Genomic DNA, 11,626 nt, shown 5'->3' on the forward strand with positions numbered 1-11,626 from the left:
GTATGTCACGGAGCTGCTGTCAGCGCTGTATGTCACGGAGCTGCTGTCAGCGCTGTATGTCACGGAGCTGCTGTCAGCGCTGTATGTCACGGAGCTGCTGTCAGCGCTGTATGTCACGGTGCTGCTGTCAGCGCTGTATGTCACGGAGCTGCTGTCAGCGCTGTATGTCACGGAGCTGCTGTCAGTGCTGTATGTCACGGAGCTGCTGTCAGCGCTGTATGTCACGGAGCTGCTGTCAGCGCTGTATGTCACGGAGCTGCTGTCAGCGCTGTATGTCACGGTGCTGCTGTCAGCGCTGTATGTCACGGAGCTGCTGTCAGCGCTGTATGTCACGGAGCTGCTGTCAGCGCTGTATGTCACGGAGCTGCTGTCAGCGCTGTATGTCACGGAGCTGCTGTCAGCGCTGTATGTCACGGAGCTGCTGTCAGCGCTGTATGTCACGGTGCTGATGTCAGTGCTCTGTATTACGGTGCTGCTGTCAGTGCTCTGTATCTCCTGCACCCTCTTGTTTGCCTACCCTGGTCCCTGACCTTCCCTCTCCTCCATTGCCTTCATTAGCTCCATAGTCCTGAATTGTCAGAACAATTTCCCAAATAAAAAAAAAATGCTTGTAGTTATCGATCCCAAATTCACCTCATACATGTATTATGCTATTGTCCAGGTGGTGGGACTACGTGCTACCCCCTAATAATTACCCCGTGGCCGCAAATTCGACCTAAAGGTTTGCGAAATTCGCCTCCCATTGAAGTCAATGGAGCCCGCGGCGAACGGTCGTTTTCGCGAACGTTTGTGTCCGTTCGCGTTTCGCGTTCGCGAAACGTCCCGTCGGAAGTTCGTCCATCACTACACAGAAGTACCCATTTCCATTTAAGACTCAGAACCCAGAGAAAGGTGAAACGTTAAAGGTGGTTGATCTCTCATAAAAACACATAAACACAAATAGTAAAAACAACAGTTTATTTTCTACAAACACTTATACACGATATCCCTTAATTTAAAAAGCATACATAACCTAGTAGGCTCGGTTTTTGGCCACTTGAGGAGAGAGCTCTGTGTCCTCCAGCTCTCCCGGCTGATACTGAGCGACATACCGAGCTACCTGAAGGACCTAAGGCAGCTGAGAACCTCCGCAGACCCGACCGCAACAATAGGTAAGCGGAAAACAAAAGGGGGACCTAAGAAACGAATTGAATTCTTTGTCTCTGCGAGCACGCCGAAAGGGACAAGATGGCACCGCTGCACACAGACAGCAGCACGCCGTGCAGAGTGGCACACTCGGAGGCAGGGGGGACAGAGATAAACCCTCCTCGGCATCCCCCAGCCATAGTAGCCAGTCCTCCCCTGGGAGCACTCCACATCAGAGCCAACATAAAGCAGCCCCAAAGTGCACTACTGCCCATACGTATGCAGGGAAGAGACAGGAGGGACATACATCGCTAAACAGCACAACGGAATATTATGATCAAATACATGATTTCTCTACAACAGGGCAGCCACTTAGCGACACTAACATGAAAGAAATGTTGATGTCTCTGAGGGGATCCATGCATAGAGATCTACTTGAATGTGTCTCTCAAGTAAAAGCAGATATAGGGGAGATTGGAGAACTGGTTAATCATATAGAGAACAAAATGGTGGAATTTGCTACCGTTCATAACAAATTAGTGGTAATGATAAAGATGAAGAGTTGGAGGAGCTTAAAAGCAAACTGGCGGACCTTGAGGACAGGTCCCGCAGGACTAACGTCAAACTGCGAGATGTGGTGGAAACAGTGGGGCTTCCTCGTACCTGCGGCAATATGTACAACAGTTAATAAGCGACCTTTTGCCTGACATGCCGGACGGTGAAATTATAGTGGATCGAACACACAGGCTTCCAAAGCCACCACAGCTGCCAGACAAGGCTCCACATGACATCATAGCCCGTATCCACTTCTTCCACGTCAAAAACAGTCTGATGTGGTTTGCAAGACAAAACTCACCTCTACCTAACCAATACACAGGACTAGCTATATATGCAGATTTATCCCAACACACTATGCTAGCAAGAAAATAGTGCCCCTTACCACAACACTGAGGAATAACCATCTGGCATATTCCTGGGGCTTTCTGACTAAACTCCTTATTACCAAAGGACACACTTTCACGGTGATATCATTAGAGGAAGGCCTTAAACTACTAAAGAAATGGGACCTCGTTCCAGGAGAAGAGGAAGAAGTGTTTAAAACCACCACCCCAGGACACGTTTTGCCAGATTGGACCCAAATCGCTGCAACTTGAACGTACTTATGGGCACTCCCTACACTTACTATATATAGGGCCTACTCACCCGAGGTCGGGACCTTTGCTGGAGGCTAGTTGCTGATACCCCCAATATTTCAATGCGATGTTGTTCGCACAATGAGGTCTTATTCCTCACTTTTTATCTTGTTTCTATGGTTTAGTTGTTACTGTTTTTGGTTCTTTTCTTTCTGCTTTACCACCTATGGCTATGCACAGAACAAAATTTGAAGATTCTCTGGACTACCAATGGTACAACTTGCTTAGGAATGGACCGACACGCAATGGAGGTGGAAATGCTCAATCTTTTTTAGCAGGTATACGTGTTAACATCTATTTGTTCTCCACATTGCTACCACTCTTATGCCTGAAACCTTTTGGATAGACAATGGTACTTAATTTCATATCATTGAATGCACATTGCATTAATAGCCCCTTCAAGAGAAGGGCGATGTGGCCACAAACAAAGACCCTGCATGGGGATGTTGTGTGCATCCAAGAGACACATTTTGTGATTCAGAAACAGCCATCATGCTCTAACAAACTTTACCCACATGTTTTTACAGCATCAGGCCCTAACAAAAATGTGGTGTACTGATAACTATCAGCCACAATGTTGCCTGGTTAAAGATGCAGTTAGGAGATTTATTGTTTTGGTCTGCAAGCTGAACAATGTTATGTACACTTTAATTAATCTATATGCACCAAATAGTAGGCAACTTACTTTTTTGAATGCTCTTAGAAGGAAGGTTGAGAGAGGCCTTGTGATGTATTGCGGGTATTTTAATTGTGTTCCAAATAAACAGTTGTATGACTCTGCCCGCAACGATCAGCATGCAGTGAAATACAAATGTTTCTACATTCAGGGGATATATATGACATATGGCGATGTGTTAATTCTGAGGAAAGGGATTTTACTTATTCGGCTTCTCAGAAATCATATTCAAGAAAAAAAATTGCCGCCATTACTTGTAAAAAAAATAATAACAATAAAAATGGCATAAATCTATCCCCTATTTTGTAGACGCTAATAACTTTTGCGCAAACCAATCAATATACACTTTTTACGTTTTTTTTTTACCAAAAATATGTAGAAGAATACATATCTGCCTAAACTGAGGAATATTTTTTATTTTTTTTGGGGATATTTATAATAGCAAAAATTTAAAAATATTGTTGATCTTTTTTTTGTTTATAGCGCAAAAAATAAAAAAACGCAAAGGTGATCAAATACCACCAAAGAAAGCTCTATTTGTGGGGAAAAATGAATGTCAATTTTGTTTGAGTATAGGGTCGCAGGGTCGCAGGGCCGCAGGGCGGGGGGGTGGGGGGAAGGGGCGGTGACCTGGGCGGAACAAATTATGAAGGGGGGCGCATTGCTGGCAGTGTGCTGCTAAAAATATGTTGGGCATACTGTGATTACCGACAACTGGCTGCACTACAATCCCACACAGCTGCCTGCAATGATGTGCCGAGTGCGCTCCTGCACCCAGCACAAGAAAAGGACCATCTTCCCGGCCCTGTCAGGTGGAGCCGTGGAGTGATCTCCACCTGACAGGCACTTCCGAGTCCCGTTGTGACGTCACTGGGAGGCGGGAAGAGAGAGAGACAACCCGTAGAGAGCTGCCGGGCACCGCAGTGAGTGCAATCCAGAGGAGGAACCAACCAGGGAGACGGCATTGCATCAATAGTAAGCAGATGAACTGGTACAGATGAACCGGGTTACTCTGGGGGGAGGAGAGAGGTGATATTATATACCAGTGGTATCAGTAATATGCAGCATGAAGGGGGTTATTGTGTTGCCACTGGTCACTAACGTATTAGTGACCATTGTCAGTTAACCCCTTCGTGTGCTGCATTAGCGGCAAGTATCAGTGTTCATTAACCCCTTTATGCTGCAGCATAGCACAGAATATTTGTGTCACTAATGCAGCACAAAGGGGTTAACTGACACTTACCACTAATGCATTAGTGACAAGTGGCAACACAACCCTCTTAATGCTGCATATTACTGATAAAATTGGTAATTAAGGCAGAGCTCTGTCCTGTCAGCGGGGAAGTTAAGCTGCATTTTTTCAAAGCACTTTAAGTACCTCTAATAAAATACATATATTTAAAATAGGGAGGGGGGGGGCACAGTTTGCCATCTTCGCCCTGGGCTCCAGATGACCTTGTCCCAGCACTGCAGGGTCGCATGACCATGCAATTGTCAGTTACAGCAATGCAGTGCCAGATCACAAAAAATGGCCTGGTCATTAAGTAGGCAAATCTTCCAGGGCTTAAGTGGTTAAAATTGTGTGCCCTCAGTATGCAATTCACAAATTACATTTAGAAAATCTGGTGACCTTATTTTACCTAATGCTCTAAAATGAATACTGAGACTATTGGGGTTCAATAATTATGTCATGGGGCCCTATATTGGACACTTTTTCCCCAACTTTGTGGCCACTGGATCATAAACCTTATCTCTATGATGGATGTTTCTATATACCTCATTGAGGTACACTTTATTGCATGAAGACATTGTGACATTACCTTAGAGGGCTTAACAATAAATGGGTAAACAGGCTATATTTATTTATCGACCATTAAAAATACAGTTTTTGCAATTTATATGTCTATTTTAAGTACTTGGCTTACATTTATACATTGTCAAACTTTGCGTACAGCATCATTAAGCTGCATCACAGATGGTATGAGTTTATTTATCTTGCAGACTATTTTGTGTTACAGCAGTAAGTCACTTATAAGTGAGAAAAAATCTGAAGCTTTAACAGTTATTTAAATGTTCAAATCATTTATTGAGATTCATATCTCTAAGGTAACTTCTGTAATGATCCTAGTCAAGTACGTCCCTTTTTTCTTTCAAACGATTGCAGCTAAAACTTGTGGTTTTTAATGACATGTATATATATTTTACCCAGAATTATTACAATGACCTGTTTATTTAGAGCTGATACTAAGGAGTATTGTGTTGAAAGACAATTATCTTGAGGTTGTATGAGCTGAGCTTGGCATTTTCTCCCTTGAGCTGCAGGGAGCAGAACGTTTGTTACAGATGGATATCACGTAGAAGCTTGCAGCACCTACAAATGTTGCCAATTCAAGCTTATCTAATAAAGATTCTGATAATCTAGACCAAACAAAAAGCACTGAAGTCTGAAACTAACTAATCCAATTTGATTAGCTCTCCTCTGGTCCTGAATTCACCATCGTTTATAAATTTAATTCAGTGAGATGTTGTTACCCATCATACAGATACACCCAGGGTTGGGGGAGCAGTGAAAGAGGTCCGGAGTTAGAGTAGTGAAGACAATAGGATACTGAATTGGCTCACTGGCCTGTAATGCTGCAGAAAAGCTGAACAGTATTTAAGCAGAAAACAGTTCATGTACTAAGAGAAGGGTTAAAACTGATCTCCCACAATTACATCAATCTAATATAATTGCTAACATGGTAACATATCTTTCAATAAAATAATACCCAGTATTCCAGCTTTTTAGGTCCTTGTTCGGGCACTTTCTTATATTGGGTGACAATGCTTTTTTCCCTCCTTTGCAGTCACTCTGTACATGCACTTCCAGTTTTGGAAATTGTGGAAATGGATTAGAACAGTTGTCAGATTTTATTAATAAGTTCATATTGCTCCAGATGAGCAGAGACAAAAAAGGGGGCAAAAAGCAGCCAGAGAGATCCTTCTTTAGTAGTACATACAATGCTGTGAAAAAGTATTTGCCCCCTTCCTGATTTTTAATTTTTTTGCATATTTCTCACACTTAAATGATTCAGATAATCAAACAAACTTTAATATTACACAAAGATAACCCGAGTAAATCCAAGATGCAGTTTTTAAATTATTATTTCATTAATAAGGGAAAAAAATAAACATTGGGTTATGCAGCGGGACAACACACAACTCCAAAACACAACAGCAAGTCCACCTCCAAATGGTTCAAACAAAGCAAAATTTAGGCCTAGGAGTGGCCTAGTCAAAGCTAGGACTTAAATCCAATTGAGTTGCTGCATCATGACCTTACACAGGCTGGCCATTCTGGAAAACCCTCCAATGTGGCTGAATTAAAACTATTCTGCAAAGAAGAATTGGCCAAAATTGCTCCACAGCAATGTGAAAGACTCATTGCCAGTTATTGCAAACGCTTTATTGCAATTGTTGCTGCCAAGGGTTGCACAACCAGTTATCCAGATCCCCACTGAGCAGACAAATGACAAGTCCGTCACCGCTCACTGTGCAAAGATGGACCTCTCAAAGCACTGCTGTCCTCTATGGAGATAGGATGAAATCAGACCACCTGTCCGTTTTCTTCCGATCCTAATCGATCCTATTCTCCAGACAGATGACAGACAAATAGGGTTTCACAGACAGGATCGGATCAAATAGCAATGGATGTCAGGGGACATGTCATCGCTGACATCTGCTGCTCCATAGAGGTGCTAATAGCAGCCGATCAAGTCCACCTGAAAAATTGACAGGCAGACCTAATTGTAAAGCCAAAAAAAAAAAAATCAGAAAGGGGGCATTGTATATGAAAAGTATGACCAAAAGTGCAGCAAGCATATACTAAAATCAGATGGAAAAATTTATATGACGAGCTGTCTGCCGATTTTCAGATCGTTAGTACGGTGTTTTTGACAGCCGATTTTGCTTTTTCTTCAGACAAAAGCTGGGTGTGCAGACTATAACATTTTTGTCAGATGTGAAATCAACGTCCGATTTTCGTGTAACCTCTTCACTTTCAACATGAGACTAGCATGCCACAAAAAACAGACTTTCGGTCGTCCGAAAATCTAAGCGTGTGTACGAGGCCTAACATTCATAGGAATATCTGTCCTAGGGTCAAGCATTTTATTTTAGTACGTGTGGAGAATATAACTGTTTCCATGCAGAGTGTGGGCAGTCATACTCAAAGCTTGTCTGAGTTTTCCAGAGAATCTTGTACTGCGCTAGCCTGCGATCATATTTTGTGAATGATCATGCATAAATTTACATTTATCAGGAATGTATGAAAATATTACAGTGATTAATGAGATTCTGGATATGAAATGTCCTGGTCTATAATGTGCCTGTAGAATATGTGGCAGCGCTAGGTATGTACACTTCATGTAGATGTAGATGTGTGTTTATATGAGCAGAATGAACAACACATTGTTATATTAATGCTGAAATGTTTTGGGTCATATTCAGAAAAAGGCTTTATATGTATTGTGACAGTGCTAGGTCCTGCCACAGTGTAAAAAGGTGGTAAATGGCAAGCAGGTTTCTCAAGGAGGCAGACTGATGGGCTCTAGAATATCTTTTATGAAAATAATAATTTTTCAGTTTTCACTGGGTTTTGTAAATCCGAGATTGGGTTCTGCAGTCCAAAGGCCTCAAAGAGCCTTGTGAGGGATGAAGCCTCTAACCCTATGTCCAGGTCTTATCATAACTATCAGGCTATGTGTGCACAGCTCTTATAATCAAGGGCCTGGCAGTAGTTCAGGGCTCCACCCAGAAGGCAGTGGGTCTCCTACCCAGAGGACAGGGCATGGGTCACCAGGGAGCTGCGAGAGAGAGTGCTTGGAGAACTAAGAGAGGTTCAGAGTTGCATGTAAGCAGACTGAAGCTGACAGATGGTCTAAGGGTTCAGACCAAATGCCTAGTCTTGTAATTTTACATTGGGGAGCATTCTTCTGAAATGTTTGAACATTTTTAAATACAGCTTTTCACAGATTGGTGAACCTCTGCCCATTTTTACTTCTGAGACACAGACTCCTTAAGGTGCTCTTTTTATACCCAATCATGTTACTGACCTGTTGCCAATTAACCTAATTAGTTGCAAAATTACCTTCCAGCTCTTCCTTATTAGTACCATTTACTTTGCCAGTTATTTTGTTGCCCTGACACCATTTTTTGAAACATGATGCTGCCATCAATTTCAAAATTACCCTAATTTCTTCTTAAAATGTTACAGTATTTCAGTTTAAACATTTTATATGTTTTCTATTTTATATTGTGAATAAAATAAGGTAAACAAACGGGGTAAACACAGACGAACACTGGCACCACATCCCTTAATACAATAGAGAGTACACAAATAGGGTGAGAGGGGTAAAACCCCAGGACTTTTAAGGTGCAAGTAGAAAAAATCATACAGGTAATAACCAAATATGTATCGTGCACCAGCACAAAATAATTTTAATTTTTTTATTACAAAAAAAATGTATATTTAAATAGCATACAAAAGATAAATAAGGGTTTATGAGATTTGCAAATCATTCTGATTTTATTTTGATTTTACACAGTCCCAATTTTTTTGAAATGGGGGTTATACTTTAAAGAAGAAAAGCAGAAAATGTAACATGGTTATAAAGGTAAACCTTTTATTTTTTTTACCTTACTGCATTATCAGAATTAAAGTAAAAACCTATTTTACCTTACAGCCATGTTTCCTAGCTCTGAGCTTTGTGACCCCCTTCTTCAAAGCACTGATAGTAGTATTATTATAATTATTTTTACTTACCATGTTTTTGCCTTTTGGTTGATCATGTGACGCTTTGGGCTTTCTTCTTCAGCCTTTTGAGACGGCAACATTCCTGAATAATGCAAAGATCACATTGATGTGATGATATATGTTTTACTCTCTGCATCCATACAGTGCAGAAAACTGCGCTCAGGTGGTGGGGCCATGACACCCTGAACCCACAATGCTTTCTCAGTCATAGGACAACCCGGAGGCTGTGTATGTAGTATTCAGGTTTTCTCATCCAACTCATGCTCAGAATCACTAATATTTACAGACCAAGACCTCAATAAGAGCTGCAATATGGTCAATGTAAACACAAAACTATGGTCATTCATTACAGAGCCTAAATTTTCATCTGGCCTGATTGTTGTCAGCGATATAGTAGATATATTCCATCACAATTAAAAATGTTGAGATAATGCCCCTGCAATCAGTCATAGTTTTCCTTTTATTTTTAAACCTACAACAGAAAAGTAAAACTGAAATTAGATTTATTGCTATGGTCAAGATCTTCTTCTTCTTTTTTTAACCTTATTGATAATTAATTGGCAACTTTTTATTATAACCTGATAAGACAATGGAAGTCATATGAGCAGCTCTATTGTTGAAGTATATGCAGTACAAGTGAGTAACCCAGTGACCCTTTTTTGAGGGTCAGCACCTAGCTTTTGGCATACACCACCCATGTATTTTAGACTCCATTCTAGCTAATAATGTTCTCCCAGTGGGCCAAAGCAATTTAAATCAATTGGATAATACAGCCAGAACATTTCATATAATATTGGCAAAGGCAGAACCTGAAATACTACTGTTTTGGATCCGAACTAGAACAGCTCGGTATCTTGTTTCTGTCCCCCTGGCCAAATTAATCCTTAATATAAAAGTGAGCATACTTGAAGTCAGACACTGACACACACGTAGTTCAGTATTCAGATACTTCTTTTTATTTCCTGAACTCTGGCTGATATACAATAAGCCGGATATCTTACTATCAATTCAAAAATTAGATAAAAGACAGCGTGTACAAACCACAAATTATACATATTCATTATTGTGATGAAGGATAAGCTTTTTAGCTGGGTCATGTCTAAAAAAGGGAAAAGCAAACTATTGTAGCTAAAATAGGGTCTTGTTTTCAGCCCCCTTCCTCTTGGGTGTAGTGTCACGGTGGCCGAGGACAGGCGCAATCTTCTTTTTGACGTTGCTCTTTTTTTAACTCTTGCAGTTTCGTTTCACAAGAAGGGAGAAGCTGGCAGACATCTTAATTATGATTAAATGAGTATGATTAAGGTTGATAACTGATAATGAAAGATAAGCACTTATATCTATAAGAGTACCAGAAATAGGCATTTCACTTATAACACTCATGATCGCATCCAATACATCCACATTAAGGAACGGTGCCCCTAAATATACCCCCCCCCCCGAATATGAGGCCTGCGTCCTTAGTCTGTTCACTAACACAACCACTAACTACTCCCTGTGTGAGCACTGGAAAAAGGAGTACCCCATAGTTACTAAGGCCCCCAAGCCAGCGGAAGGTATCACCATATACCCTGGTAACTATACATGTTATGGGAAGTACTACGGGGTGGGAAAATCCCCCGGGAACTTCACAGAGGGTTATTGTAGATCTTATAGTAAGGTGTTGGCAGATCTAGTGCAGAATCAAGTCCAATCTCGAGGAGACGTGTACTGGATCTGTGGGGACATGAAAATCTGAGGTAGGATGACAAGACAGTGGACAGGAGAATGTGCATTGGCCAAAGCCATAATGCCCCTGCATATTCTCTCGCAGGACCCAGAGCCAAAAGGGAATAACGTACCCAAACCAAACAGAAAACGCAGGAGTGCCCCAGCAGGATCCATTACACTACCTGACCATCACATTCTCAGAAGTGGGTACCAAACTAATCTGGCTGTGTACAACACTTCAAACCCAATGGTTGGCGAATGCTTGGCTGGTGTTGACATTTTTTTCTGAGAACCCCCTGTGAATGTAGCCTTAGCAGAAGAAATTTACAAGATAATAAGCAGTATAAAGAGAAATTATGTTTTACATAGCGTGCTGAAGAATAGCTGAGTAGCAGGCGGCAATGAAAAGGTTTTTCTCTTGAGGATCTCAGGCATGGCATAGTTTGTGAGCTTATTTTTTTCACAACACCACATTGTTTAATTTGTAAAGTAAACAAAATATGTAAAAGTGTACAAAATAATACTTCAGACAACCACTAAACATTCCCCACAACTAGCCTCCTTTGCTATATCCCCAATTCTTTAAAAAAATATTCTAGCTACAGCTTTTAGGTATATGTGGGTAAATGTTGGACAGTGGTAGCAAAGTTTAACAGCAGTGACAGCAGACTTAAATGTGGTGACACATGCACCTATCTTAATAAAATGTTTTTTACACATTTGCATGGGGGGAAGCGGAAGGCATCTGAATCTAGTCTACACTGACCAGGTACAGACCCTCATGAAAAAAATTGTAAGAAAGTGTAAAAAATAAACATACTGTGTATATATACAGTATTAACATATAGTATATGCATATATGTATATGCATGTAATGTAAGTATATAAATGTTCCCTCCCAAAATTAATCTTCAGGTCTCAGCAATGATGATCTAGATGACATTTTCATTCACTGCACCCTTTACTCATGTAAGGGAAAAAATGTTAATTAAATATTTTGCAATCGCAAACCTGTGAAAAAATTTCTCTGTGCTAATTTAAATTTGTGCCCTCATCAACACAACATAAAATGTAACTTCAATCAGAAAATGAGGCCCTGGTGGATCCATTCATGCTGCTGACCCCCCTTTG

The sequence above is a fragment of the Lithobates pipiens genome, unplaced genomic scaffold (assembly GCF_037356315.1).
Source record: "Lithobates pipiens isolate NorthernLeopardFrog02 unplaced genomic scaffold, aLitPip1_a1.2 Scaffold_27, whole genome shotgun sequence".
NCBI lineage: Eukaryota > Metazoa > Chordata > Amphibia > Anura > Ranidae > Lithobates > Lithobates pipiens.